Source organism: Corapipo altera, unplaced genomic scaffold (assembly GCF_003945725.1).
Source record: "Corapipo altera isolate COAL_440 unplaced genomic scaffold, ASM394572v1 104, whole genome shotgun sequence".
NCBI lineage: Eukaryota > Metazoa > Chordata > Aves > Passeriformes > Pipridae > Corapipo > Corapipo altera.
The window spans coordinates 5583144-5608820 of NW_020884920.1; positions in this window are offsets into that span (position 1 = coordinate 5583144).

Genomic DNA, 25677 nt, shown 5'->3' on the forward strand with positions numbered 1-25677 from the left:
AAAACTTGGATGGAAACGAAGGAAACCTCTCTGTTTTCTGCTGTAACAGCAAATTCCCCGGGAATGAGGAAACACCTGGGAGCCACAGCAGGGAATTTATCTGGACCAGAAAGAGCATCCCCCTGGGAGCACCTGTAGAATACACACCGTGGGGTCAGGCAGCACAGAGGAAACCTGGATTCTTTTAATAAAAACTCCTTTTTTTTCCCAGCCCACTTGAGGTTTTCTCCATTTACACCTGTCGTGCTTTTTTTGTGGAGCAACTGAAGTTTAAGGGACAGCAACACTTGACCCCTATAAATACATATATATATAGATAAGTATGAATATTCCTGGGAAAAGACATCCCCTTCCATACCTTTACACCTCAAAACCTCAGCCAGGCTTTAACACACAGAGCTCAGCTGGAAAAGGGGGTTGCAAAGCATTTCCTCACTTCATTTTGCTGATATTCTGTATGGGTTTTTTCCCCTCAAAATGAGAGCTCTGGTGGTTCAAAACCTTTCCCAAATCCACAGCTCAAATCAGAGTTAATGCCAAACCCGTTCCTATGATTTTTCCTACAGGTTTCAATGAGTTTTCTCCCAGGACAATTAGGTGGTGTGTGGAGTATTAAGTGTTTTGGAGCACTTCTGTAACAATAGTGATTCCTCTCCAAGCCAAATAACATTGAATTAACTGTAATAATAGTCTAATAACTAAACAAGCCTGGGGGGAGAACACATGGCTTCTATTTTTTTTTCCTCATGTTTGCTTGCTTTCCATAAATGAGAGATAATCTCTTCTGATAAACTAATAGGAATATCAAACAAATCAAACCAGCCCCCGTGGGTTTTATCCTCTGCAGTTACAATAAAAGGCTCAGGCAATATTAACCAAATGCATTTCACATGCAAATATCAAAACCCCAGCCTGGAGCTGTCAGACTTCCAGGAGGGGGTTTAGACCTCCAGCTTAAGCTCTCAGTCAGATGCCAAGTAGTAAAACCAATATTTTTGGCTGGAAGAGCCTCCCACATCAGAGGAACTGTCAGATAGTGCAGATTAACACATTTAGAAGATATATATATATATATATAAAATAAATATATATACATACGCATATGTATGAGTTCTTTTGTTTATATAAATAGCAAACTGTGCTCACTGCTGGCAGAAGACAGAAATCGGATCAAATCAATAAATAATCAGGTTTAAGGCAATTTTTCTCTGCTTGTTAACGTCAGGGCAATGCTTCCAAGAACTTTTCCCTCTCTGGACAAGGAGATTGATCCCTTTTGGGAATCTCTGTGTGCTGCAGCAATGGATGCACATCTAACATGGATCTCTTCCAAGGTTTCCAAGTAACAAATTAATTCCTCTGGCGCTTTAAAAATCCAACCCCAAGCAGATGAACTGAATGTTGGTTGTTCATAACTTGGTTGTTCATCCACCAAGTCAAAGATAAAAGGGGATCCCACCCAGGGATTCCTTCCTCCAAAAGAACTCCCAACCCAAAATCACTCATAATTTCAATTTGAACAAATCCAGCCCCAGATATCATAAAATCTGACATCACAACTGCTTTTCCTTGGAGCAGTTAAAAGGCAAGAAGCTACTTCAGAGCCCCTTTATTGCAACTGCTCGGGATGTTCTTAAAGGTCCAGAGGGGCTGGAAAGAGAGGGAACAGCCAGGAAAATCTCAAGTTGCCCCCAAATGTCCTTAAATCTGCCTTTCTTTTAATTCTGCCCCAACAGGATGGGGGTTTTATCCCATTCTGTGATGGGTCAGAGATAATACACTTGTTAGAACGGGATTGGGATGGAAGGAGCAAAGTCAGGGGATGTGATTTTGTTGTTCTCCATCATGAGAGTGTGAGAATTGGAGAAGGAAGATCTCAGTGGGGTCAGGAGGGAGTTCCTGGCTCATGCTGGGACAGTCCAGCTGAGTTGGGGGAAGGGAGAACCAGGGCAAGTGGCCCAGGGCCACTGAGGGCCACAAGGGATGCTCTGCAGAGCACAAGCCCCTGGTACCCAGTGGATTGGATGTGCAGCATCTTTGGGAAGCCATGGAAACCCAGAACACCCCCTTGCTCTGAGTCCTGGAGACAAGGGCCATCAGCTGTCCCTCTCTCTGCTGTCACACACCCACTGACAGGCCTCAAAGACGTGGAGTTTGCACTTCAGAAAAGAGCAGAGAAAGGCAAAATATTCCTGTCAATCCAATGTCCAGATCCCTCTCAGCCCCCACGTGCTGCTGAGCCCCCGATAAACATCAGCTACAAGAACACTCCCTGCAGGAAAAGCTGAGGTGTGGAAATGCAAGGGGGTTTTAGAAACATCTAGAGCTTAAATCTAAAGTATTACTCTAATACTGGTGATTAATTGGCATAATGAGGGGAATTAGAACTGACTTGCCCTGGGTAGGATTAGACTCAGGGTTTAAAATGCCCTAATAAATGTTGCTGTTGGGTTAATGTGGATCCTTGGAAATTGTGGGATTGTGGTTAAGTTTCCCAGGATACCTACACTGCAAATACCTTCACTGGGAGGACCTGTCCTCCTCTCCTGTAAGGTTATAGAATCCAAATGGGCTGGAAGGGACCTTAAAGCTCACCCAGTTCCACCCCCTGCCATGGGCAGGGACACCTTCCACTAGCCCAGGTTGCTCCAAGCCCTGCACAACCTGGTCTTGGACACTTCCAGGAATTGCAGGGGCAGCCACAGCTTCTCTGGGCAACCTGTGCCAGGGCCTGCCCACCCTCACAGGGAAGAATTTCTTCCCAATATCCCACCTAACCCTCCTCTTTGTCTGTTTAAACTCATTTAAGGTAGACTTTCATTCCAAGGCCATCACTCTGGTACCTCTCACCACAGCCAAAACTCACTTCAAATAAGCTCCTAGAGAAAAGGAAAAATCAAGGTATTTTCAGTCTCTGTATAAAACAGTGATTCCTTCCCTCAAGGACAGTATTTTATCTGCTGCATAATGAGAGGAAGAAATCCCACTAGACTAAAGTAAGAGTTAAAAGCGCTGCAAAAACTGCTCCAGGTTCCCCCCCTAAAAAAAAAAAATCACTCTGGATGTCTGAAGCCTCTGGCTCTGGGACATGGTTTCATCTTTCAGCATAAAAAAGCACTGCAGGCCTCTTTCAGTGTATAAATGGCCTAAAAACCCAGGGAAAGCCACGTCCCTCCTGAGCTCTTGAATGATCTGTGGCAGGGAAGATTTGCCACAACACCAAAACAACAGGAAACAAATGTGTGGAGAAGAGAGAACATGATTCCTCCTCCATGTGCAGAGACTGCTCCAGGGAAAGATGGTCCCACCAAACTCTATCACTGCCTCTAAACCCGCTTTAAATGAAGAATTCCACGTATTCCTATTTCTCTTTAAGCAGAGCTGTGATAGTCTCAGCTCAGCAAGGCAGCCCAGGGATGGTTCAGAAGGGGGTTATGGATCTCTTGGAACAATCTTGCTACAAGAACAGCAATAACAACATTATCAAAACTCTCCAGGTGGAGACTCCGAGGTGTTTATCCCAAATCTCTCTGTTTCCCCAATCTCCAGCAGCCCTGAGCTCCTGTAAGGCAGCAGCTGCAGACCCCAAGGTGCTCCCTGGCCCTCGATTAAATCCTTTTAGAACCTCTGGCTTTCACTCAGAGCTTTCAAAAAGCCTCAAGTCTGCAAATCCTGCACAAAGCAGCCTCCTGCAAGGTCAGCCCCATCTCCTCCTGTAGCCTCATGGCCCATCTCATCCTGAGACAGGCGCAAATCCCACAGGAAAACCTGCTTCTCCTGCTTCTCCCTTCCTGAGGAACACTGTCCCTTTCTTGGGCTGTTCTTCAACACCAAACCCGGGGTTGTCAAGAGTCCCCACTGATGGGTAGTGGCTGGGTTTGCCTCGAGGGTGGGAACAGCCACACAGCTTCATGGAATCATGGAATTATTTAGGTTGGAAAAGCCCTGTGAGATCATAGTTCAACCATTCCCCCACCACTGCCCCACGTCCCCAAGTGCCACATCCACAGGGCTTTAAACCCCTCCAGGGATGGGGACTCCCCCACTGCCCTGGGCAGCTGTGCCAGGGCTGGACAGTCCTTTCCAGGAAGAAATTTTCCATAATATCCAACCTGAACCTCCCCTGGCACAACTTGAGGCCATAAGTTGCACATTTTGCTGAAGATGTGTCTCCAAAAGATCCAAAAGCTGGATCTTTTTTCCCCATGGATCGATCACTTGGCCTAAAGAGAGAGAGAGAGAGAGATTTCCTCCAGCCTTGCCTTGTTTCTGTCCTTGGATAACACCACCTGGATCCACATTTCTGTTCAATAAAACATCTCTGCTTTCTCAGAGCCACCAACCATTCAGAGTGATGGACTGAAAAAATCAAACACATTGAAGAAGCACAGAGGAAACAGCAATTTTTAAAAAAACAAAAAAAAACAAAAACAAAAAACAGAAGTGCAGAGTTCAAAAAAAAAAAAAAAAAAACCCACAGAAGTGCAGAGTTCAGAAAAAAAAAAATAAAAAATAAATAACCAGAAGTGCAGAGCTCACACCAGACTTGGGTTTAGTGAAGTTCCTGGGGTTGGCCGACATCCACCTCCAAAACCACGGAACTCCAAGGAAAAAATCAATGCCTGTTCCTGCAGCCACAGCCACCAAAGAGGTTGGTGGTGGATTCGGGGTGGGAAGGATCCCACCAGCCACAGGGAAGAGGGACAGGGGAGGAAGGAGACCATCATCATCCCGTTGGGATCCTCCCCAGGACAGGAGGTTTCTCCAAGCTGTGGTTCTCACCCCTGAGGTATAAAACCACCTCTTTTATTTTATTTTCTCCCTGTTTCACCTCTTTCTCCTTGTGACACTAAGACAGCCTGGCCTAAATGTGAACTCAGCTCAAGCAAGGCAAGGCACAGACCCCCTGATTTCCACATGTCCATGATTAACTCCATCAGACACATGGATATTTTTTCCAACTCTTCTCACGCACTCTTCAGGATTCCCCATGAAAGCTGGAGGAGTTGGCAGCAGCCTTGTCTCCAAAGGTAGGGAAGAGGGGGAAAGGGCCACAGGCCTGGCCCCTCCTGCCCATGGCACTGCCTCCTGCTGCAGCCCAGCCACATTCCACCTCCTGCATCCCCCTGGAAGCGCTCCCAGTTCCCCACAGCTCCAAGGCTGGCACGGGAGCAGAGCGAGGAGGAGGGAAGGAGATAAAGTTGTGCTTCCAGCTGAGATTTAAAGCTGCTGAGTCAATGAGGCAGAGAGGGAGCAGAGGGGAGAGAGAGAGCGGTGCAATAACTACTCTGTCTTCAGCCAGCAAAGATGAACAAATTGGCTCCAAATCGCCCTCCTTCATTTCAGAGCTGGTTGGACACCCCTCATCCATCAGCTGCCTGCCAGGAGCCCTCCATCCTCATCCTCCCTCCTCAACCACGAGGCACAAACATGAAGGAAGAGCTGAGGCTCAACCCAAGCTCCACGTGGTCCCCACACAGGCACCCTCAGCTCTTCCCAACCCAATTTTCCCCACTTTGCAGCAACATCCATCCCTTTCCTATTAACCCACTCTCCCAGTGAGCTTATTATTTAAGCTCTGCATTACTTAACTCTCCCCACCCCTGTTTGGAGACACAGTTTGCAGAAAAGGCACGATGCAGAATAAAATTGTATCTTCTCATTTGTTTCAGGAGCTAATTACCACTTTTATTGGGTTTCTGGGCATGAGCACGTGCTGCATATTCTGCAGGGCACAGCTGCACACCAGGAAGTGATCCTGGGAGCAGCACAAATTTCACACTTTGCTTTTCAAAGTGTGGGGAAAAGAAATAATAATTGGTCGTTAGGCACGGAACAGATCCCATTTGTCAACCTGTTTTCCTGGGTTTAGTGGCAGGATGTGGGTTTTCCCCATAGTCCCTCATCACAGGGTCACCCCAAGCAAGTTGAAATGAGCTGAGCTTAAAGAGGGCATTATTGGGATGATGATGCTTTTGCTGTTCCTCTTAAATTACGGAATAATCCCTTGCTATGGATGAGTGCAAAGGGCTCTGAATTCATGGGAAAGCAGCACTCTGTATCCTTATATCCTCCCATATCCTAGTTTTACCCTCTAGGCCTCATCCCAAGGGCTTCTGAGGTATTTTACACTCTTTACCAACAGATCCATGGATTTCCACCCTGTATTTCCACTCACAGTCCTTCCATTCCTGCACATCACAGGAATTGGTGCTCCCCAGGATGCTCTGCCCAGACAGAACCCTCACCACGGGGCAAGGCTGCACAAAATACCCACAAAACACCAAGGAGCCAAGCCCAAACCATGCAGGAAACACCCTCCTAAACCTGGGCTCAGCTTCAGCACAGCCCTAAACACTCCAAGTTGTAAAAAGGGTAAAAAGACACAGCAATGTGCTTTTTCCTCATGGAAAAGGAAGGGGAAGAAAACTTCTTAACCTCTCTTTTGTTTAGGAAAATAACACACGCCATGAGATGTCATGAAAAGATTAATTTGCAGCACAACGGGAGAAAAAGGCCTTTTCTGAACCCAGAAATAACAATTAAATAGCTCCCCTGGGAGAGAGGAGCAGTGACAGGGGTGCAGAGAGAGGGCAAACACCCAGGGGTGCTCCTGGGCACTGCCAGGAACCCCCCCTTGGCCAAGGAAACATCTCCCTCCTCATAAACCCCGAGTGGCTGTGTGGGATTAACTCCCACAGGTTGGAGACAACAAAAAACACTGCCTGGAGCAAGCAGGGAAAGCTTTCCTGGAGCCAGGGATGGCATCTTGGCAAGCAGAGCCCCAGGGAAGAAGCTCATCCCGCTGGCACTTGGCCACCAAACCCTCCCTCCTATTAAAACATCGGCCCTTTGCTGGTTGGGAAGCAAAAGGCCAGGGATTTGTTTTTTCCAACACAGCCTTGGCTCCTCACAGAGGAATCAAAGTCTCAGCAAAGCCACCTACGCAATTTAAATCCTGATTTAAATCCCCCTGAGCAGAGCAGTGCCGAGGCACAGGTACCCTGCACGTGGGAGCAGCAGGGACGGATCATCCTGGGCAGGGACGGATCATCCCGGGCAGGGACGGTGCCCAGGGTGGGGAACTGGCACCAAGAGAAGGGCTCAGGGTGATGGAACACCCAGCTCAGGGGTGGTGGCAGCACCAAGCCCCTGCTCCTCCTGCTTTCCATGATTCCCAGCTGCAGGAGCCCAGGCCGTGGCCCTCAGATGGGATTTTGGGGGATGGCACCTCCTCCCCTTCTCCATGGCCAGGCTGGCCTGCATCTCATCACCCCCTCAAGGTGCCCATTCTGTGACAATTCACCTGGTGCTGCCCAAACACTGTATTTCCAGGAGGATTTATCCCACAGGGATCAGCTCTGCTGCTGATCCCAGAGCTGGGAGCAGGAACTGCCACCCTGGGGCTGAAGGCACCTGAGGCTGCACCTCCCCAGTCCAACTCCGAAGTCCAGCCACTTCCAGAAAGCTCCTCATGGCCCTTAAGGCCAAGATGTTCCTCCAAATCACTGTTTTTATGCAAAACTCCTTTCCATGCAGGATGCATTTCATCCCAAGGGAAAAGGATGGCTCCTGGAAGCAGCCCCTGAGCTGCCAGGCACCTGGGTGAAGGTTTGACTCTCTAAATCTCATCCCAAGGACCTCAGACATATTTTACAGCCCTCTACCAACAGATCCCTGGATTCCCATCCCATATTTCCACTCACAGGATGGTCCTTCCATTCCTGCACATCAAAGGAATTGGTGCCCCCCAGGATGCTCTGCCCACAGAGACCCCTCAGCACACAGAGAATACATTTATTTCCTAACTCACTGCTCTGCCCTGGACTTCTTCAAACACCAAAGACACGAAGCACCACATCCCTCCAGCACAGCCTGATGCTCTCCCAGGACACCAACCCCACAGCCTGTCTGCTTTTGGAATGAGATCTAAAAAGCTGGAGTCACGTTCACCTCAACATCAGATATTCATTTTTGGCCAAGGAGCATCTGTGCAGCCAGCAGGGAAGGGGCCTCATCAGTCCCACGCCGACTTCCCACGTCAGGTTGGGTTTTATTTAACGGGATGGCTCTCCCAGGTCATACATCTCCAGCAGCCCGGGCTGAAGGAAGCGTTGCCTGATGTTTATAGTAACAAATCTGATAATCAAATACAGGCTGGTAAATGACAAACTGTTTATTTTCCCCCTCACATGAGGAATTCTTATAAAACCGCTGAAACGTTCCATTTAAAAGTCATTTACGTGGCGACGCTCTGGGTGTTGCCATAAATCAGGGGAGAAACGGCCTCAGGAATCATTTCAGAGCCTCAAAATAATCCCAAACAGGAATTTTCTCTTCACGCTTCAACTGAGGAACGTACAAGTGTATATATGTATATATTTTTTTTCCCCCTTAATTCAGACAAAAGGATAAATGGGAATTTTGAGACACAAGTGGAGCAGCACGAGCCAAGGGCTGGCTGGATGCTTCCACCTCCCTGTCCTGGTGGGATCACAGCAGACTCTGGATCCTCTAAAATTTCCTTCCTTTGGGACATCCAAGTAGGGGGAGCCCAGCCAGGCATTTAAGGCACAGGGAACAAGATAACACCCAAAATTATGTCCATACCTTCCCAACTGGTGCCGCTAAAGGAATGCAACTGGGTCAGCCCAAGGGTTTATCCACCTCCTGTCCTTGGCAGGGTAAATACACAGAGAAAAAGAATACAGAAACAGGGGATAGTAAAGCAATAACCTTCCCTGTATTCAACAACCAGTGGGATCTCTTCATCCAAAGGTCAATACAATAAATAAAACTGAATTAAACTTCCAGACTTTACCAAAGAAGCACCAGATTCCTGCTAGAAGTTGTTAAATATAATTTTTCCAAGCAATGGCACCAGAGGCATCCAAACTGTACCAGATCCTGACCACACTCCAACCTCACTGATGTCCACAAATATCTCCGGGGGAGGTTCTGCTCCAGATTAGGAAGATCAGCAGTCATTCATGTCAGAGCAGGTGGAAAAGGAAGATCATGGGAGCAGAGTCAGGTCCCCATGGGTTTGTTTCTGGATGTGGAATCCTCTCATCAGTAAGCCCAAAACCTTCAGCTGGAGGACAACTGAGCCCTCAAAGCTCTTCATGCTCAGAATTCAGACACTTCCAGGAAAAAAAGGGACAAAAAAAAAAAAAATCCCTCCTTTCCCAGTCTGCTCCAGTTTGAAGGATGTCAGCAGGGAAAGCCAGCTGAGATCCCACCCTTCCCCCAGCCAGGGAACTGGGTGCCCACCCACATCTCACTTCGGATCCTAATTTGCTCCCAACTCACCATCCGTGCTCAGAACCTCCCCCGGGAGCTCCAGCAGCCAAGGGTTTATATCTTGTGGCCACCTGGCTCCTGAGACCTGTCCCTGTACAGCCAGGGATGGCAGTGCTCCTAGAGCAGGGGGTCACCAGGCACACACGGAAAAACACCAAGAGTAGGGTGTTTTTCCAGCCAAAAGAGGTTCTCCAGGCTCAGCACTATCCAGGAATTTGAGCAACGCTCAGACCCCCAGTGAACACACATCTCCCTGATCCCAAGAAGCATTGCTAGGAATCTGGGATACCCAAGGGGCTGCCTCCTAAGACCCAAAGGGTTTGTGTCCAACAGTGGCAGGTCAGGAGAGTCATCCATTATCCACATTCCAAAGGCTGGTAGGAGCTGCTGGGTCTGCCCTGGGAGCTGCAGCCACAAGTTTGTGAACTGGGATAAAGCACTTCCACCCACCAGAAAGGCCAAGTAGACCCTGCCCACAGCCCTGGGACCTCACAGTGAGTTTAGTCAATGCTGACATTATCCCAAAGTTCCTCCAGTCCTCTGCAAAGAGCATCTGGAAAAACAGGAACCAACCACACTTTTATCAAATAGGCACAGGATTAAGGACCATTCCAGAAATACTCTGATAAATGTGGAGTTTTCTTCAGGCCCAAGTGATTCCCTCCAGAAAGGCTGAGATCTGCACAGCTGCCCCTGGATCCAGCCTGCCCGATTCCCGTTCATATTCACGGGCCGGAGAGAACAAGAACTTCCACGGGAAGACTGATGTTTTCCTCGGCTTTTTTTCCAATGGCCAGACTGAAGCTCTTCAGGGTGGAAGCTCAGTCGGGCTCTGAATGAGGAGCTGAAGCTTTTGGAAGGCTCTTGGCTCCCCAGCCCGCGGGAAGGGCAGCGCGTCGCGGCGTTCCAGGGAAAACAACATGCGGAGCCCGATTGATCCCGTCCTTCTTGGCAGCCCTGTGGCACACCAGGGCCGGGAGCCTTTTTAGGGATGCTGGTCCAGGCATTCCAAGGCAGACAGCATCCCGTGGATGTCTGGTGCCCTCGCTGCGGCAGGCGGGGTGGCGGTTCTTTGGCACCGGATCGCTCCAGGAGCCGTTGGAAGTTGCAGAAAAGCTGGACAGCATCCAAAGGGAGACTGGAGCAGGACAGGCTGCCGGGGCCAAGCGCATTCCTTGAGCACTGCCTTCCCTGGGGGAGGATGTGTCTGTCTCCCTGCTCCACAGCTCGAGGATGGGGAGCCCGGTGTGACCCCAGGAGCGATTCCTTTGGAGTGAGGTGTCCATGAGCTCTGCCGCAGGGGGAAAAAAAAAATTCCAAGCCTCCTTTGCAAGGGTCGTTCAGCACTGCCTGCTCCCAAACTCCTGCCACTCTGCTGTGCTGAGGCTCCATCCCAGCGTGCAGGACGAGCTCTGCTGCGCCGTGACCTCGGCTCCCCTGCCAAGGACACGCAGGGGGACGTGGTGATGAGGGAATTCTGAGGGCTCTGGGAAGGAGCTCGGAGGAGGCGAAGCGAGAACAGAACAACAGGCTCAGTTCTGTCTCAGACAGCAGCAGACAGTCCGAGGTGGAAGTGCACTGTCTGGGGAATGCTCCAAGGAAGCCCAGCATCCCACCGGAGCGTCCCGGCTGTTTTGGTAAGACACTGTTAAAGGCCCAATTCTCTAAACACAAGTCACTCTTTGTACAGATCTGGGCTGGAAATGTTACATTAAACCCCCTCCTTTGCCTCGCTCTGCAACTGCCAAGGAAAAAAAAAAATACCACGAGCCCGGGATGTTTCCTTTGCTATCTGGAGTTATTTATAATAAACTCTGACTGAACTGCACACCCAGGGCCAGAGGAGCAGAGGAAGCAGATGAAGGGTGGTAAAGCTCACCCTGCAATCCATCACTGCCCCAAAGCCCTGCTCAAACCAGGCACAGGTCTGGCTTCCATCAGGCAAAGCCAGGAAACGTGGGGTTAAGGCTCAGCTTAAACTGGGTCCTTAAGTGCCCCCTGACATGCTGGACTCCAGCAGTGCTGATGCCTCCAGGGGGGGACTCCTGCCTTGTCTGCACTTGGCTCTGCCCCAACAGGAGCTGTAGAAAGAGTCTGGGATCCCCACAGGGCCCCACCTTCCTCACCCTGATGGAGCATCGGGGTCAGACAGGTCACATGCGAGTCAGAGCCCACCAGGCTGAGGAGCAAACAGCTCCATCCCACCTGAGCACTCCTCCACCCCCAGTTACCCATTCCCAGAACCGGTATTAGGGCTGACATTAAACTGCAGGGCTGACTCAGAGCTGAGGATGTTTTATCCTCCTGAATTTCTCTCCAGCCTATGAAGGATCACAGGCTGCCAAGACACACCACCTCACACGTAACTCCTCTTTCTTGTGAGGAGCTGATGGCTTAAATCCATCCTTCAGGTGATGCTGCTGTGACACCAACTCATCCCGGGGAGCAGGATGTGCTTTCAGACATTTAGAGCTCAACTGGCAGCTTATGAGGACAAAGCGATGCAGAGCAGGCAGGGGATTGATCTTGCCCAGCTGATCCCTCTTGTCTGACTTAAAGGCAAACTTCACAGCCCTTCCTGGAATGAACAGTCCTGCTGGGCCACAGGAGGCCCACGGGAATGAACAAGCACAACAGGGAACAACAACCTCTCCGTGGTGGAAGTGGCCACGGAGCCCACAGGCAAAAACCAGAATTAGATAAGTCAGACACCAGAAGCTGGGACTGCTGGTGTCCATGTCACACCCACTGAGCTGAAGTTATTCCCCTCTCCTCACCCACAGGCTCTGCCTGTCCTCCCTCAAGCCAACAGAGGGTCTTTGGGAGCATTTGTGGAGCACTGACAACACGGCCTTATAAATTCATCCTGATCTCTGGTACCTATTTCTCAGATCAGGTTCTGCTCAGGTGGATATGAACTATTTTGAAGATGCTCCCCAGGAGGAATTACAGGCTCCTGTGTCACAGGGTCTCCCCCCACCTCCACCATTGCACAACCCCTTCCAAATCACCCCCTTGCTCCTCTCTCACCTCCTCCAAGAAGCCTCCAACTCACTTTCTCTCCAAAGCATTCCCAGCTCAGATTCCCTCTCACTTCCAGCTCTCTGGCACCTGGAGCAGCTCTGGGCTCAGCCAAGTGCTGCCCTGATGCAAAGGGGCTCTGTGGTTGATTGTTCCAGCACGTGGGAAGCAGCTCCTCAAGCTCCAGCCCTCAAACATTCCCAGGAAAGCCTGGTAGGTGCTCATCAAAAACTCACTACAGAGGAACCAGCAGTGACTCAGCAGGGCCCGGGAAATGTCAGTGAGAGACAAGTTTTCTTTTAAAGGAAAAAGTTTAAAAAAGTGAAATTAGAGTCAACGTGGCCTTAAGACAACCCTCCATCTTGCTGGGGCTGAGCAGGTTTTTTTTTCCAGTCACTACACCCTGCTCTGGAAACGGGATAAAAGATTTTGGTTCATCCTAAGGGGGGGTCAGGAGGCTGCAGGTTGGGGATGGAGCCACTGGAGCAGGACTCGTACATGGCACAAACCCTGAGGCAGGGTCAGGAAAACCAGGGTGAGCCTTCAACGTGGGATGAAAGAATCTGGGCAGCTGTGAAATCCCTCTACAAATCCTCAGTGATGGAGTGACCCCCAACTTCCAGAGCTCCCCTTTTTAAATCCCAAATTACCATCTTAAGATCAGGATCAAGGTGTCTGTTCAATAAAACAGCAGCTTTCTTAAAGTTTCCTTCCCATCACTGTCACCTCTCCCACTTGTCTGCCTGTGCCCAGAAGCTCAAGTATGTTAAATTTCAGCCCAGAAAATAAAAGATTCAGGAGAAATAGGTGCTATTTTATTTTTTTCTCCCCCTCCTCAAGAGTTGCTCTGCACTGTTCAATCCTCCAGGCTACGGAATTCAATAAACCAGAATGTTTGGATCACTTGGAGCTGCCTGAGCCCCTCAGAGCCAAAGGAGCTGAGATTTAACAACAAAATCCCAAAATGCATCACACCCCTCCGGACTCTGCACAAACACACCTCCAAAAGGGCCTGGGAATGAGAGGCTGGGGATTTACAGTGTGTTTATGGATAAATCCTGCCCCTGGACTCATCACTGAGGTTCCCTGACCTGGAACACGTGGCTGAAGAATAGTTTTGGTTTCATTCCCAAACCCAAAGTGCTGCTTCCCTACACACCTCCCCGGGGGAAAACCCAAAAGCAAAGACAGAGATCTCAGGGATTCCTCATTTCACCCCAGGACTTCCATCTCCAACTCTGGCAGCATCCTATGGACTGACCCATCCAAGGAATTCAATTCTTGCCAATCTCCTCCAGAAAGGTTTTCATTCCTTTGCAAACCCAGTGAAGTCCTTTCTGCTGGAAACAGCAGCACATTCGCCCTGGAAGGCCACAGTTAGGTCACCCCAAAGCTGAAGGAAGAGAGAAGGTGTCAGGGTGACCTGATTGTGGCCCTCCAGGGAGCCAAGGAAGAGGGAGAGGAACTATTTACAAGAGCCTGGAGTGGCAGGACAAGAGGGAATGGCTTCAAACTGCCAGAGGGCAGGATTAGATGGGATATTGGGAAGAAACTGTTCCCTGGGAGGGTGGGGAGGCCCTGGCACAGGTTGCCCAGAGAAGCTGTGGATGTCCTGGAAGTGTCCAAGGCCAGGTTGGACGGGGCTTGGAGCAACCAGGAGTTAGTGGAAGGTGTCCCTGCCCATGGCAAGGAGCTGAAACAAGATGATCTTTAAGGTCCTTCCAAAGCAAACCCACTCTGTGATTCTAAGACCTAAAGCCACACTCCCATATATTAACTATGCCCACACAAACATTGCCTTTCTGTTCCTCTGCTTCCCCATCAGCTGTGCCCAAAGAATTTCAGTCTGTGGTACCCAACCCCACATTTTGCTTTGTCTCCAGGGAGCTCTTCATCCTTCCCTCTCTCTGTCATCCCCAAGGAAGGAGGTGGCAGCTCCTCCTTTCTCTCCCTCACCACATCAAGCAGCTGCCTGGGCTGCAGCTCCTCCGAGACCTCGATGCAAATACCTGTGTTCTCATCACAAACCTCCAAGGGATTCATGGGATAACAGGAAAAATCAAAACAGACAGGAGGGTGGGGAGGGGAGCGACGGGGATCCAAGAGTTCGGGTACGACAAGCTCCACACGGATCCCGAGGGATGCTCCCCCCCAGAACATCCCTGTTCCTAACATTCATCCACCATCCCAGTTGATAGGAGTCTCCAGCCTTCTGGAACGTGACAGATGTCCCAAACACCCCGTGCTGCAACTTCTGGTTTAACTTTCTGCAGCAAAATCTACCAGGATAGTTGATACCCAGGCAAATCCTCCTGCACTGCAAGGATGGAGGGAAGGGGCCAGGAGCAGCCACACGGCTTGGATTCACCCTCTGAATAGTTGTGCACAAAGAAAGTCATCCAGGGATGGCTTCTGGAGGCCCTGATTTGGAGCAAAATGGCAAAATACTGGGAGCATTGTGAGAACACACAATTTCCATCTGTCCATTGGAACGGGCAGAATTAGCTCTGGGAGCTGCTCAGTTAATCCATTGCCAGCCCAGCCTGCCTGGTACAGCGCTCAGAGGAGATTTGGACTAAGGGAAAGAAAGAGGAAAATTGTCTCTTACAGCTGCATCTTGTCAAAGCTCCCCTGCCCTGCCCTCGGAAGCTCCGGCGCGACCGCTCCGATCCTTCCCCGCGGCGAGAGGTTGGGAAGAGCCCTGGAAGCCCTGCCCGGAGCTCATCAGCCTCTAATTCACTTCCAATTTGTCTCTATGCAGGCTGATGACTCCTAATTGCTGCTTCAGAAATACAGTGCTGCCCCTGATGATTTGAAGTTGGGCCAAGTTATCTTGGAATTAACTATTAGGGGAGATCACGGAATAACTCCCCTCCTATCCCGGGCAGTTAATATTCACTTAAAAGTGTATTTAAAGTCACAAGGTTGCTTGGGCAGCTGGATTAAGGGATTGGACACAAGCACCAGCTGCTACCTTAAGAATTAAGGGCAAAAGCTGAGCTCAAGTTCTCTTCAAACATCTGTGTAAATAGCAGGAACATATTTTCTTGCGTGAGGTTTTATCCTCGGTGGCCGAGGCACGGGCTGGACACCCAACCAGGTGGAATTCAGCGTGGTAAAGGTAAACACACACCTGTGTGGCTTTGCCTTTGCACCCCTGGGACTCTTCCCTGATTTCCAGCAGCCTAAGGACGTGCCAGAGCACGAGCTGCAAGTATAATCCAGAGGAAAACTAATGGCAGTGAGTAGGCAGCTCAGCTCGGCTCAGCGCGTCTTGTCTGCCGAAGCAATTGAAAACCAAAACAAAAACCACACAAACACGGGGAGAAAAACATGATTCAGAGTTCATTGACTGTAAATGAAAGCGATCCCAGAGGCTCTAATGGAGTTACTCCAAACACGTCACTCGGAGCACGGAAGAAAAAGCCAAGATTTCGCTTCCAAGGGATCCAGCCCGAGCCCCAAAACACCAGGTAAAGAAGCCAAGGGAAAGCTGAGCTTAAACCCAATTAGGATAAATCTAACCTCACTTTCTCATTCAGAAATCTCAGCAAATCATCTCAGATGCAGTTTTATGAAAATTCAGAAAAGTATCCACATCAATTTGGGGTTACAATCCTCAAGTTCATCCCTGGGGATGAGCTACAGGCTCCAACCTGTGCCATAAATCAGCACAGTGCAACCCGTGTGAGGCACTGGTTTATGTTTCTAAGGGATTTGCCACCTTGACACGCTGGAAAAAAAACCAAAACATATGGACTCAATCCATAAAAAATACATATGGACTCAATCCATAACCCAAACCTGTAAACAAAGTGCAAATTGAAACTACATTTATTGCTTTGCCCAGATCTGAGGGGAGAGAACCGAAGGCAACTGGAAAAACAAAGTGGGCTCTGGGATGAGTCTGTAAATGCCATGGAAAGGGGCAAATGAACTGTTCTGAGGGGTTGTAAATTACAGTCTGAAAATAAATATGGAAATTGTAGATATTTCAGAGAGATTGTGAGGAATCTGTAGTAAAATCTGATGCAACAAGTTGGTGCCTCTCAGTTTGCACTGGAAGGGAATCTCCAGCACAGAACAATTTAAAATAAATCAGCAGGAAAGGAGAAGCACACACAAAAATATCCTAAAATAATTTTAATTGCTATTTTCAGTCAAACTGCGCACAGAGTAAATTTGGATGTGGATCCAGAGACAGATAACTTTAGAATCCATTGGCTTTTGCAGCAATAAAAGCACTAATCAGGTTAAAGGCTGAGGGAGGCAGGATTTTTCTGAGTGCATTTGCAAATTAAACCTGCTCAGAGATACCTGCTGGAACCCTGAATGATACAACATGGAGATAAATCCCTAAAACTTCATGAGCTGCACTCTCAGCTTGGAATTCAACTCCCCTGGAGAAGGGCAAGGGATACACAGTCAGTCTCCTTGGGGTAGGAGAGAGATCAGGACTGGGATTGGGGGAGGATTTAAATATGATTTACTTATTTCATATTATATTTCATTAAAGTCAACAATATAAATTTATTTTCATTATTTATCTCTCTGATTTCCTTTGTGCACACTTTGCTCAGTGGAGGTGGTTTTTTTTGGTTATTTCATCAGATAATTTCACATTTCCATTCCTGGCCATGCCATCCTATTTTTTCCCTGGTTTCCCTGCACTCTCACCCCTGAGCACATCTAAGTGTTACCAAAGAGCTCTGGCAAAACCTCATCCGCTTGGGAATAGCTTTCTAACCCTTTTTTTTTGGCTGCAAAATCATTTTTAGACATTAATTTTAAACCAACTCTTTGTGCGGAGAGTTCAACACCTCGCTCGGAGCATCCACCCCCTGCCCACACTGCCATGGTTTGCCCAAATATCCCAGACTCCAGCAGGGATTCCTAGCCCTGAGTTATATTCCAGAGTTTGCCAAGAAGACAGGAATAAAGGCATTTCCCAGAGGTGCAAGGGATGAGCAGCACTGAAGGAATTCGGGATGCAAGCAGAGGTCGGGGATGATGGTTTGGAGGACCACGACAAGCCCAAAAAACCTCTCAAAGATAAAACTCAGGACTAAACTGTTGCTGAAATGTACTGAGCCAACACAGAGCACCAAAACAGGAGCTAAAACAACGTATTTTTAGAGGAGTTACAATTTCCAAGGCTTTTCTTCCCTCAGTCTCCCGATTGCTCGTCACCCCGCGGGCGACGCCGTTGGATGCGCAGCACCTGCCCCTCTCCCAGCTCCAGTGGGCATCCTGGATGCTCAGCAGCTCCCAGGAGCATCCAGGGAGGATGCTGAGGCCAGGAATACATATTTATGCCCCCCCCCCCCCCAACCCGGGTTTTTCCACAGCCCACTAAATATTTTAGCTGTGATATTTATACTGGGAGATGACAAATGATGATCGGGTCAAACCCTCCCCTTGCACTTGTCAGGAGACAGGAGGAGTAAGAGCAGATTGAAAGCAAAGCTTTCATGATAAAGCTGCTCAAATCTTATTATAGAGCAAGCAAAGGAAGGTGGTCCAACTGCTGGGAGCTCTCACACACGGTCACTTCCACCCACACCTCGTGTCCAACCCTCCCAAAATCCCAAAGTGCTACACACTCCCACGAGCCAGAGCACAGCACTTGTGCAACGAGGAGAACTGCAAACCTCGTGTCAGAGAACAATTTATGACAGTGCCAAGCGAACAGCTCAGCCCAGGATGAAGAACAGGATGACAAAGTGAAGACCAGGCTGTCAAAAAGCAGAGCAAATAAACTGTTTTGCACAAAATGCCTTTTTTTCAGCATCTGAGTCTACGGACACTTTTATTGAGGAATGCTGGAATTCACACACGTCACTCTGGATCTCAGGTCTGTCCTGAAGGGCTTGTAAGGGCAACCAGCAGGCAGAAGCACTTCAGGGAAAGAGAAATTAAAAAATTCAACCCCAGATGTGAAGCGAGCAGAGATTCCCCCACCCCCACCCCCAGCCAGGAGAGCAGAGCCAAGGCCCCCAGAAATCAGCTGGCACCGGGATGCTCAGGAGCCTCTGGAGAGAATAAACCAGCAGAGGGTTTCTTCTGACTAAGGCACCCAGAATCCAACCTCTAATGAATCACGGAGTGTTTTTATGAATCACTAAATAAGCAGTAAAGTTGCTGGAGCCGTGGCAAAGCCACGCTGCAGAGCCAGGACGGGCAGCAGGTTCTACTGATGCTGAGCCTGACATCCCTGTTCCAGCCCCTTTCTCCAATCAGTTGGAGGGTAAAACCCTTTGGAGCAACGAGATGGACACGAAGGCAACACAAGCTGGCCCATGAACCAGCAAAGTCCAGGAGATGCTGCCAAACCCTCCCCATCGAGGGATTGACCACAAGTGAGTCAACACTTCATTGATCAAAGCAGCAGCAAAATAATATATTAAAGGAAGCCCCATCTGACACAGGTATCTGTAGAGCCATGAGGTAACAGAGCTTTGGGAAGAGCCAGGAAAGGACCTTGGGGGTGGCAAACCCCCAAATCCTGCTCTAACCACCCAACGTGCACGCCGAGTACACAAACTCCCACCCACAGGCCTCTATAAATAAACCCATGTAGGAGATCCAGGCCTGAAGAAATAAGTAAGTTTGCTTCCAATTATAAGTGCCTTTAAAAAAAAAAAAAAAAAAAGGCAAATTAAAAGTACATCAGGAAAACAGAGGGAAAACACAACATGACTTGACAGTGAAAATTCAGTTTCAACCATTGTATCACAACAACTGTACTTATATATTTGGGCTGTGGATTTGCTCGGAACTGGGAGGTACAAGTGACTTTGTGTTCGGAGGTAGGTTTGGAGGTAACCCTGGAGCTCCAGGGAGGAGGCTCCTGTGCTGGAACCATCACTCAGCAAGGCTGGGGAATGACACTGCACAGCAACAGCTCGACTAAAGTCAACCCTGACAGCAGCCCCAGAGCCTGGCTCAGCACCTCCTGCTCCTCTGATCGGCTTTAATGGCTACAACTCCCCAATTATTGCTCCCACACCTGGAAACCAGCCCCTGCCACACCTTTGGCTTTGAGAATTCAGAATTTGATTGGGTTTATTAACACAAAACCACACAAATGGGAGGGCGAGGGAGACAGGATTTTTTTTTTTCCCCAGGTTGTTCTTAACAATCCCAGAGCAGCCCAGCTGTTAAAAACACAACAGGGCATCTCCTGCCTCTGCCCACCCCCCGTTTTCCCGGGATGCGCCCTCGTGCCTCCGGCTCCGCAGATTCCCGGCTCCGTAAGCTGATCCCCCCACACCTGTCCCCCCGGGAACCAGGCAGGGGCTTTTTTTAGCCATTCCTAAGCCTTGGCAGTAACCACCACCCCCCCTCCTGCTGAAGCCACAGAGGCAAACCACACTTTTGGCCCAGCCACACAGGGTTTCCACCTGCTCCAGGCCACAGGTCTGGGCTGTCTCTGCTTCCCACAAATATTTGGAGTGGTTGGGCGGCACTGGGGGGGATCTGGATGGACAAAGGGTTGCTGGGAGACCCCCCCATGAGGTGCCCTCAGTGTCACTTCCCAGCCCACAGTGGTATTTGGGTTTTTGGGAGCTGATGTGCCCAGGTTTGTGGTACAGAGCCCGTGGCACAGTGGGATGCAACTCCTGCCCCTGCCAGGAGCATCCCACGGGAACAGCCTCAAACCCATCAGGAACTGGACCCCAAATGCAAAGGATGGGACACCTGGGAGCTGAAACATCACAGGGAAACACATGGAAGTGCACTCCCACCCCAGGAAACACTCGCTGAGCACAGGGAGAAGGGGTACATGGGACAAGACCTTCTCTCTCCCCACAAAATAAACCCCAAGGGCAGTAAAGGACAAAAAAAGCAAAAGCCTCATCAAAGGCACCTGATTTTAAGAAGGAGTTAATGCTTCCCAGGTGAGAGAGCACCTCAGAGAAGCTCCTCAGACTGAGATTTTAGGAGACCTCACAGTCACACCCCTTCCTTCTGTAACAGAGGGAGATCTTTTAGCAAACCTAAAGCTCGTTCTGGTGGTTTATGGATTTGTCACCGAAACCACACACCCGGCCAGAAACCACCTTCTTTTGTCATCTTTTAAGTTACTCTTCCCCCTGGGACAAGCACCTGGGCAATCTCAGCCCTCAGCACACTGATCTCCTCCTCCAGTCTCCCCGTGCAGCTGCTTTCCAAGTGTCCCAACCCCCTGGTGGTGGCACTTTGTCCCCCAGCTCCCGACCTCTGGCTGCCTGAGCTCCGACACACCCCCAGCACCTGAGCCAGGTACACAACTCCTCCCTTCCAGGGGGCTCCAAAAATCACAGCCACCTCTCACCAAGAAACTTAAAAGTTGCCTCCAATGGATTTTCTCATGGAGACTGGGAGAGGGGGAAAAGATCCCAGCAAGGAGCTCGTCCTTGTGGCTGTGAGACATCACGAGCTTTGCTCTGCTACACCCAAAACACTCCGGCTCCGACAGCACCAACAGTACAAGCCAGGGCTTGGGGAGGATTATTAACCACAAAAAAACCCAGCAGAAGTAATGGGAGACAGCAAAAATTGGGCATCTTTAAGGAAAATTAAAAGGAGAGGCCAAATGGAACAGATGTCGGGTTTTCTCTGCCACTGCACTGACAACATTTTTGTCTCCTTATCAATAAAAAACTTTTTAAAGGGAGAAAAGGAAATCATCGTGGTACTAAGGAGTGAAGGGACCACAAGAGAGAAAATTCGTAAATTAGATGAAATTATGATCCACATGCAGAATTCCTGCTACCAGTTATATCTGCACCTCTATAAGCAAAGAGATATGATGGTATGGAAATTAGGAGACAGTACAATTGCCATCTCCATCTGATATCGTGTCAGACGTGTAAGGTTTGGCAAAAAACTCGCTCTCCTGCCAATTCTGAGGGGGGAAATCAAAGCCCAGCCTCACCCTCCAACGGCAGGAGCAAACCCAAACCCTCCCTCCGAGCTGACACTGCTGTGGTTTTCTCCTGCTGTCGGTGGTACTGATTTTGGGGAGGCCAAACCCTGAGTACTGTGTGGGGAGAGACCCCTCAGAGCCAAAGGAAGAGAAGGTTTCTCCCTCCTGCTCCTTCCCGAAGTTTTAAAACACCATCACCTGATTTAAGGGGAGAAATCTGTCCTGCCTCACTCTCAGCTGTGACAGGAACACAGTGCCCTCTCCAAGCCCTTCCAGGGCCAAGACTATGACTTTTTTATTATGGAACTACCATTCTGTTTCATATTTCCATGGTTAAGCATTGCTCGAAGCTCAATTCCTTGTTTACTTCTCCCTCCCACCTGCACGTGCAGAGGAGCCCCGTTGACCCCTGGCAAGGGTGTAAAGCAGAACCACCTGCAAAACTCGACACTTTGGGCAAACCTCGAGCAAACAAGAGGAGACCCAAGGCCATAAAAATTGTGGGGTTTTCCCTCTCCAATTATTTCTCCTACTAAGAGCCCAAGGCAGCATTCTGGGGAGGACTGAGCAGTTCCTACAACCAACAAGGCTGGACTTGGTGTTGTTGCTGAGGAGAACGGGGATCTGGGAGGCTCAGGGGTTTCTCTGGTTAACTGAAGTGAGATCAATAATAACCATATTAATAAATAATGGGTTTAATAGCAGCAGGATAGAGGCAGCAAACTGCAGGCAGGTATGGGGGGGGGAGGGAAAAGCATTAATTATCCACACAATGCCAGCGCTCCAAGCACAGCTAAAAGCTCACTCTGGGAAGATTATCACGACAGACTGACAACTCTCACTTGCACACAAGCATTTCGGGTAAAATTCAATTTTCTGGCTGTCACAGTCGAGAGGAACACCCTGCTGTCTACTATTTCACATTAATAAACTCAGGAAAGGACACAGGGGATGGGGGGAGATTGTTCTCTTCCTTCCCTGCCTGCAAGTTGCAGAAGAACAAAAGCAAAGGGGAGTTTTGGGGAGCAAAGGCATGTGCTTTTCCCAAAGCAACTCCAAAGCCGCTCCATTTCTCCCCTCCGGGAAAGTGCACATGCACTCCCGGCTCTTATATAAACACAGGAGGGTCAGCGCCTGGCTGAGATTCCCCACCACGACTAAAATAAATACGAGGTTGTCTTCTAAACTTCGCTCCTTCCCACCCCAGAGAGAGAGGAGGGGAGCTGAGGGGTTCTCCCCTCTGCGGGTGCTCGGGGGCTGCAGCTCAGCACCTTCCAAGGTCGGGCACCTCGTCCTGCCGCCCGTCCCGGACAGGAGGGCGATGCTGGTGCAGCAAACGGGACCTTGGTGTGTGTGTCCCCCCCCCCAGAGAGGAGCCCAGCGGGATGAACACGGGGGAAACACGCTCCCTGCACGTCCCGCTCCCACAAAACCCCCCGTCCCCCTTCCCGAGGGGGCCGCACAGAGCGGGGACGCGCTGGGGACGCTCAGGGGACCGCGGTGGCTTCGTGCCATCCCCATGCGCTGCCGGGAGCGGGGAGCCCGCGGGATGCGGAGCCCTGACGGGATGCTCCGGGCACGGGGGACATCCCGGGGGGTCGCGGTGTCCCTCGGGAAAGGATATGGATTACAGACCAGCCTGAGGCACCAGCTGCGCGGGCGGGTGGTTTGCTTGAGGCAGAAGAAGGCGGTGGGTGCCAGCGCCGGGTAAGGCACCTGCTCCTCCTCCTCGGAGGCCAGGTCGGGCGGCGGGTCGCGGCCGGGGGAGCCGGCGGGGCTGGAGCCGGAGCCGGTGCCGGCATCCTCGGGCGGCTGCTCGGCGGGGCGGCGCGGCGGCGGCGCGGGGATGGGCACCCGCACCTCCCCGGCCGGGCGCGGCGGCTCTCGGCTCTCGCCATCACTCATGGTCGCGGCCAGGACCTGCGGGGCAAGGGCAGGGGGTCAGGGGCTGCGGCCCCCCCGGTGCCGGGGAAGCTCCCGCCGGGTCCCGGCGCTGCAGCCACAACAAAGGCGGGCGGGGGGAGGTCGGAGCCTCCGCCCGGGCGCGGCCGCTCCCGCCCCCCGGCGAGCTGGGGCTCCCTCCGGAGAAGCTCCGCCGCCCCCAGGTACCCCCTCCCGGCTTTTCCCTTCATATTTTGGGGGATGGAAAAATTGCTTGGGGGTTTGGGGGGTGTGCGTGTCCTACCTTAGTTCGGCGGAGCGCGGTGTTCCCAGGAGCATAGCCGTGCCTTCCAGCTCACATGGGACCAGGCGGCAATCGGGGCTCCGGGAGGCGGCGGAGCTTCCCCTCCCCAGGCACGGCAGCACCCCCAAAATCCAGCGGGGGGGAGGGGGGAGCCGGGGCTCGGCGTGCGGCGCCCGCCCGCAGGGATGGAGGATGGAGGAAGGCTGGCGAGGAGGAGGATGGAGGAGGAGGAGAGGTGGCGGTGGGAGCCCTTCCCGAGCCTCGCGGAGCCTCTCCCGACGGTAAATCCCAAGGAGCGAGCGGGGAGCTCCGCAAAGCTTCGCCCGTGCTGAACAGGAAACTTCGGATTTACCGGGGGAGGAGGGAGAGCGGAGGGGAGGGGAGAGGCGGGGGCGGGCGGCCGGGAGGAGCCGGGGCAGCCCCGCGGGGCGGGCCGGGGGCGGGGGGGGGGGCTCCGGCATCGCCCCCTCCCCGGCCTTTGTTCGGGCTCCGGGCGGTGCGTGGGGAGGGCAGGTCACCCACGAGTGGAAGAAAGAGGTGGGGACCCCCCTCCCTCCCCTCCACCACCCCCGGGAGGCAGAAAGGACTTTGCGGAGGGGGGGGGACCGCGTTTGTCCCCTCCCTGGGGGGAGGGATGCGCGGCTCCGCTCCCCGCGGCCGGGGACCCCCAAAGGGAGATACACCCCCGAATAGGGAGGATGCCCTCCCAGAAAGGGAGATACACCCCCAAAAAGGGAGATGCCCCCCCCCCACACACACACCCCGGAGGTCTGCGGGGCTCCCCCCGGCCCCCTGCAAACCCCGCTTGCCCCCAGGGCAGTGATCCCTTAGTTTTAATAAATAACTGTACAAAGCCAAGTTGGAGGTCGGAGCGTTTTAATAACTAAAGATCGGCTCTAAACTGCGCTGGTTTGGAGCTGAGTAGCTAATCTTCTCAAGGGCTTAGCTCGCAGGGATCCGAATAAACAGATCATGGAAAGTCCTTACAGGCACCATCCCCTTAAACTCTGCTCAGGAAGTTTTATTCCTTTGAGTTCTCTGGAATTATGTGAATTATATCAGAATATAGCACCGATGGGGGCGGCGGGGGGGGGAGGGCAATAGGAATTTAAAACTGTTAGCTGGATGCATTCCCCTCCACTGGAATGTTTTAAGGAGTGTGAGTTCATTATACACCACCACATTCAATTTGCAAATGTAGTTCCCAATGCTATTCTTCATGGTTAATAACTGGGAATTGATTGAAAAGAGAGGTCATGCAGCTTTCAAAGCAGAAAGAGCCGAGCCTAATGGGGCTACTGAAGAGCTGGTTTTACATATGCACTTCCAAGGGTTGTTTTATTAGATGTTTGCAGGTTGTGATTAACAGTGTGTGGCAATTTTATTATTGAACAACAGCAAAAAAAAAAAAAATGCCTCTGATAAGCAGGACACAGCCTGCAAAGAGAGTGTGAACTGTGCAAAGCAGAGATTGCACTTGGAGATTCCCCACGTTTATAAGAGCTAATTAGGGCAAATCATAAATTACAGTGGGAAGATGTGGATGTGAGTTGGTGGAGCTCTCCTTGAGCAAACCCTCTTCCGCTCATAAATTATCTTGCTCAGGAAAATGACCTTTAGAGGAAGAAAAGGAGGTTTACTAAAATGGGAACTGGGAGGAGGAGAGGCCAAGTGATGCTTCTTGGATGAGGCAAGAAGCTGCCCAGGTAATAAACTTCCCTCCAGCTCCATGGCAGGAGAGCAGGATGCTGCTCCCATGACTGACAAATCCATCTTCAAAGCTCTTGTGGTCATTGAAAAGAGACAACACTTTGCTGGCAAATTATTTACTCCCTCCTGTAGTTCCTGAGTAACCCACAAGCAGTTGGAAGGAGCAGGGCAGATCCTGCTCCCTTTACTCCACGTTGTCCCCAAATGGCTGCACCAGTCACCTCCCCACCTTTGCAGGAGTCAGAAGGATCTGACCACGGCGTTTCTGCCATTAATAAACCACCAGAAATTTTAAAATCGATACCAATCTGAGACTACACCATCCCCTGAATGGGCACTTGGCTCACAAGCTGCCAGCTGACATAATGGGATGTGTAATGCTCTGAGCTGGCCCTAATAAACTGTCCCCTGCTGGCACACACCCGGCTCTGCTCCGGCCCACGTGCAGCGTGGACGGGCTGGAGATGAACACATCAGCCCCAAAATCCCACAGCCCTGGGGATGAGCACATCAGCCCCAAAATCCCACAGCCCTGGAGATGAGCACA